Source organism: Coregonus clupeaformis, unplaced genomic scaffold (genome assembly GCF_020615455.1).
Source record: "Coregonus clupeaformis isolate EN_2021a unplaced genomic scaffold, ASM2061545v1 scaf1255, whole genome shotgun sequence".
NCBI classification, from domain to species: domain Eukaryota; kingdom Metazoa; phylum Chordata; class Actinopteri; order Salmoniformes; family Salmonidae; genus Coregonus; species Coregonus clupeaformis.
Window position 1 is genome coordinate 91,501 of NW_025534709.1, and position 6,000 is coordinate 97,500.

A 6,000-nucleotide genomic window follows, 5' to 3' on the forward strand; every position below is an offset into this window, starting at 1 on the left:
AAATGCCATTGTTTGGTGGATATAAAATCTTAGATCTTTGATAGGCTCGTGCAGAACTCGGGCACAGAATTACAATCAGTGCCACCTTGTTGAAGTTAGCACAGGGGGCTAACGCGTGCCATGTTATCTGACGGGATCGGCTAAAATGTTGCGTTCTGTCACATGCAAAGTAAATTGACAGCTCATTTGGAGCTGCAGAAACCCATTTTAACTTTAAATGGTTGCTTTATGTTCACAAAGAATGTTTGTACACTTGTTTTGTTGGACAATCATCTCTGTTGTCATTCAATCATCTCTGTTGTCATTCAATCATCTCTGTTGTCATTCGTCTGGCAGTGGATGACTCTCTCCCATTGGAAAGGCGTTGTTGGCTCAATCAGAAATCATTCAGATTCTCATGAGGAGTAGGCCTGCACAGGGGTAGCATTATGGCTTCTTACGGTTAGCCGTACGGTATGAGTCTCTCTGCACTGGGACTGGTCACACACACACAGTGGGGAAAAAAAGTATTTAGTCAGCCACCAATTGTGCAAGTTCTCCCACTTAAAAAGATGAGAGAGGCCTGTAATGTTCATCATAGGTACACGTCAACTATGACAGACAAAATGAGAAATCCAGAAAATCACATTGTACGATTTTTTATGAATTTATTTGCAAATTATGGTGGAAAATAAGTATTTGGTCAATAACAAAAGTTTCTCAATACTTTGTTATATACCCTTTGTTGGCAATGACACAGGTCAAACGTTTTCTGTAAGTCTTCACAAGGTTTTCACACACTGTTGCTGGTATTTTGGCCCATTCCTCCATGCAGATCTCCTCTAGAGCAGTGATGTTTTGGGGCTGTCGCTGGGCAACACGGACTTTCAACTCCCTCCAAGGATTTTCTATGGGGTTGAGATCTGGAGACTGGCTAGGCCACTCCAGGACCTTGAAATGCTTCTTACGAAGCCACTCCTTCGTTGCCCGGGCGGTGTGTTTGGGATCATTGTCATGCTGAAAGACCCAGCCACATTTCATCTTCAATGCCCTTGCTGATGGAAGGAGGTTTTCACTCAAAATCTCACGATACATGGCCCCATTCATTCTTTCCTTTACACGGATCAGTCGGCCTGGTCCCTTTGCAGAAAAACAGCCCCAAAGCATGATGTTTCCACCCCCATGCTTCACAGTAGGTATGGTGTTCTTTGGATGCAACTCAGCATTCTTTGTCCTCCAAACATGACGAGTTGAGTTTTTACCAAAAAGTTCTATTTTGGTTTCATCTGACCATATGACATTCTCCCAATCCTCTTCTGGATCATCCAAATGCACTCTAGCAAACTTCAGACGGGCCTGGACATGTACTGGCTTAAGCAGGGGGGACACGTCTGGCACTGCAGGATTTGAGTCCCTGGTGGCGTAGTGTGTTACTGATGGTAGGCTTTGTTACTTTGGTCCCAGCTCTCTGCAGGTCATTCACTAGGTCCCCCCGTGTGGTTCTGGGATTTTTGCTCACCGTTCTTGTGATCATTTTGACCCCACGGGGTGAGATCTTGCGTGGAGCCCCAGATCGAGGGAGATTATCAGTGGTCTTGTATGTCTTCCATTTCCTAATAATTGCTCCCACAGTTGATTTCTTCAAACCAAGCTGCTTACCTATTGCAGATTCAGTCTTCCCAGCCTGGCGCAGGTCTACAATTTTGTTTCTGGTGTCCTTTGACAGCTCTTTGGTCTTGGCCATAGTGGAGTTTGGAGTGTGACTGTTTGAGGTTGTGGACAGGTGTCTTTTATACTGATAACAAGTTCAAACAGGTGCCATTAATACAGGTAACGAGTGGAGGACAGAGGAGCCTCTTAAAGAAGAAGTTACAGGTCTGTGAGAGCCAGAAATCTTGCTTGTTTGTAGGTGACCAAATACTTATTTTCCACCATAATTTGCAAATAAATTCATAAAAAATCCTACAATGTGATTTTCTGGATTTTTTTCTCTCAATTTGTCTGTCATAGTTGACGTGTACCTATGATGAAAATTACAGGCCTCTCTCATCTTTTTAAGTGGGAGAACTTGCACAATTGGTGGCTGACTAAATACTTTTTTCCCCCACTGTACACACACACACACACACACACACATACACACACACACACACAAACACACACACACACAGGTTGGGAGCGGTAACTGGTCGAGAGCAGATGGTCCCAGAGCATTAGTAGATCATGCCAAGGAGAGGGGAGGAGGAGGGAGGAGGGAGGAGGAAGAGGAGGAGGAGGAGGAGGAGGAGGGAGGGAGGGAGGGGAGGAGGGGGGGGAGGAGGAGGGAGGAAGGGAGGAGGAGGAGGGAGGAGGAGGAGGAGGAGGAGGAGGGAGGAGGAGGGAGGGAGGAGGAGGGAGAGGGAGGAGGAGGGGAGGGGGAGGAGGAGGAGGAGGAGGGAGGAGGAGGAGGAGGGAGGAGGGGCAAGAGGCCATCGGGGTGAGAGGGTTAAAACACCATGCTGATTGGAAGACACAGCTGGAGGGGGAGGGGTGAGAGGGTTAAAACACCATGCTGATTGGAAGACACAGCTGGAGGGGGAGGGGTGAGAGGGTTAAAACACCATGCTGATTGGAAGACACAGCTGGAGGGGGAGGGGTGAGAGGGTTAAAACACCATGCTGATTGGAAGACACAGCTGGAGGGGGAGGGGGGAGAGGGGTTAAAACACCATGCTGATTGGAAGACACAGCTGGAGGGGGGAGGGGTGAGAGGGTTAAAACACCATGCTGATTGGAAGACACAGCTGGAGGGGGGGAGGGGTGAGAGGGTTAAAACACCATGCTGATTGGAAGACACAGCTGGAGGGGGAGGGGTGAGAGGGTTAAAACACCATGCTGATTGGAAGACACAGCTGGAGGGAGGAGGAGGGGTGAGAGGGTTAAAACACCATGCTGATTGGAAGACACAGCTGGAGGGGGAGGGGTGAGAGGGTTAAAACACCATGCTGATTGGAAGACACAGCTGGAGGGAGGAGGAGGGGTGAGAGGGTTAAAACACCATGCTGATTGGAAGACACAGCTGTCTACTGTTGTCCACCAACACCTCTATCACCAACAAGACCCCCGCTACAGGAGGAGGAGGGAGGAGGAGGAGGAGGAGGAGGAGGAGGAGGAGGAGGAGGAGGAGACCCCCGCTACAGAGGCCACGTTAGAGGGAGGAGGAGGAGGAGGAGGAGGAGGAGGAGGAGACCCCGCTACAGAGGCCACGTTAGAGGGAGGAGGAGGAGGAGGAGGAGGAGGAGGAGGAGGAGGGGAGGAGGAGGAGGAGGAGGAGGAGACCCCCGCTACAGATGCCACGTTAGAGGGGGGAGGAGGAGGAGACCCCCGCTACAGATGCCACGTTAGAGGGAGGAGGAGGAGACCCCCGCTACAGAGGCCACGTTAGAGGGAGGAGGAGGAGGAGACCCCCGCTACAGATGCCACGTTAGGAGGAGGGAGGAGGAGGAGGGGAGGAGACCCCGCTACAGATGCCACGTTAGAGGGGGGAGGAGGAGACCCCCGCTACAGAGGCCACGTTAGAGGGGGGAGGAGGAGGAGACCCCCGCTACAGAGGCCACGTTAGAGGGAGGAGGAGGAGGAGACCCCCGCTACAGATGCCACGTTAGAGGGAGGAGGAGGAGGAGACCCCCGCTACAGATGCCACGTTAGAGGGAGGAGGAGGAGGAGGAGACCCCCGCTACAGAGGCCATGTTAGAGGGAGGAGGAGGAGGAGACCCCCGCTACAGAGGCCATGTTAGAGGGGGGAGGAGGAGGAGACCCCCGCTACAGAGGCCATGTTAGAGGGGGGAGGAGGAGGAGACCCCCGCTACAGATGCCACGTTAGAGGGAGGAGGAGGAGGAGACCCCCGCTACAGATGCCACGTTAGAGGGAGGAGGAGGAGGAGGAGGAGGAGGAGGAGGAGACCCCCGCTACAGATGGGGAGGGAGGAGGAGGAGGAGACCCCCGCTACAGATGCCACGTTAGAGGGAGGAGGAGGAGGAGACCCCCGCTACAGAGGCCACGTTAGAGGGAGGAGGAGGAGGAGGAGGAGGAGGAGGAGACCCCCGCTACAGAGGCCACGTTAGAGGGAGGAGGAGGAGGAGGAGACCCCGCTACAGATGCCACGTTAGAGGGAGGAGGAGGAGGAGACCCCCGCTACAGATGCCACGTTAGAGGGAGGAGGAGGAGGAGGAGACCCCCGCTACAGATGCCACGTTAGAGGGAGGAGGAGGAGGAGACCCCCGCTACAGATGCCACGTTAGAGGGAGGAGGAGGAGGAGGAGACCCCCGCTACAGATGCCACGTTAGAGGGAGGAGGAGGAGGAGACCCCCGCTACAGATGCCACGTTAGAGGGGGGAGGAGGAGACCCCCGCTACAGATGCCACGTTAGAGGGGGGAGGAGGAGGAGACCCCCACTACAGAGGCCACGTTAGAGGGAGGAGGAGGAGGAGACCCCCGCTACAGATGCCACGTTAGAGGGAGGAGGAGGAGACCCCCGCTACAGAGGCCATGTTAGAGGGAGGAGGAGGAGGAGACCCCCGCTACAGAGGCCACGTTAGAGGGAGGAGGAGGAGGAGGAGACCCCCGCTACAGATGCCACGTTAGAGGGAGGAGGAGGAGGAGACCCCCGCTACAGATGCCACGTTAGAGGGGGGAGGAGGAGGAGACCCCCGCTACAGATGCCACGTTAGAGGGAGGAGGAGGAGGAGGAGACCCCGCTACAGATGCCACGTTAGAGGGAGGAGGAGGAGGAGACCCCGCTACAGAGGCCACGTTAGAGGGAGGAGGAGGAGGAGACCCCCGCTACAGATGCCACGTTAGAGGGAGGAGGAGGAGGAGACCCCCGCTACAGATGCCACGTTAGAGGGAGGAGGAGGAGGAGACCCCCGCTACAGATGCCACGTTAGAGGGAGGAGGAGGAGGAGACCCCCGCTACAGATGCCACGTTAGAGGACTGTGGTAATCAGGTAAGGGGAAATGGCTCTTTCATGGCTCGCACACGTCATACACACAAACACGTCACACGTCATACACACACGGCACACGTCATACCCACAAACATGTCACATGTCATACACACAAACATGTCACACGTCATACACACATATCATACACACACGTCACACGTCATACACACACGTCACATGTCATACACTAACAGGTATTATTAATAACTTCCTGTATAGCAGGGATTATGAATAACTTCCTTTATAGCTCTGTCCTGTTTAACAGGGATTATGAATAACTTCCTGTATAGCTCTGTCCTGTATAGCAGGGATTATGAATAACTTCCTGTATAGCTCTGTCCTGTATAGCAGGGATTATGAATAACTTCCTGTATAGCTCTGTCCTGTATAGCAGGGATTATGAATAACTTCCTGTATAGCTCTGTCCTGTATAGCAGGGATTATGAATAACTTCCTGTATAGCTCTGTCCTGTATAGCAGGGATTATGAATAACTTCCTGTATAGCTCTGTCCTGTATAACAGGGATTATGAATAACTTCCTGTACAGCTCTGTCCTGTATAGCAGGGATTATGAATAACTTCCTGTATAGCTCTGTCCTGTATAGCAGGGATTATGAATAACTTCCTGTATAGCTCTGTCCTGTATAGCAGGGATTATGAATAACTTCCTGTATAGCTCTGTCCTGTATAACAGGGATTATGAATAACTTCCTGTACAGCTCTGTCTTGTATAGCAGGGATTATGAATAACTTCCTGTATAGCTCTGTCCTGTCTAGCAGGGATTATGAATAACTTCCTGTACAGCTCTGTCCTGTATATCAGGGATTATGAATAACTTCCTGTATAGCTCTGTCCTTTATAACAGGGATTATGAATAACTTCCTGTATAGCTCTGTCCTGTATAACAGGGATTATGAATAACTTCCTGTACAGCTCTGTCCTGTATAGCAGGGATTATGAATAACTTCCTGTATAGCTCTGTCCTGTATAGCAGGGATTATGAATAACTTCCTGTACAGCTCTGTCCTGTATA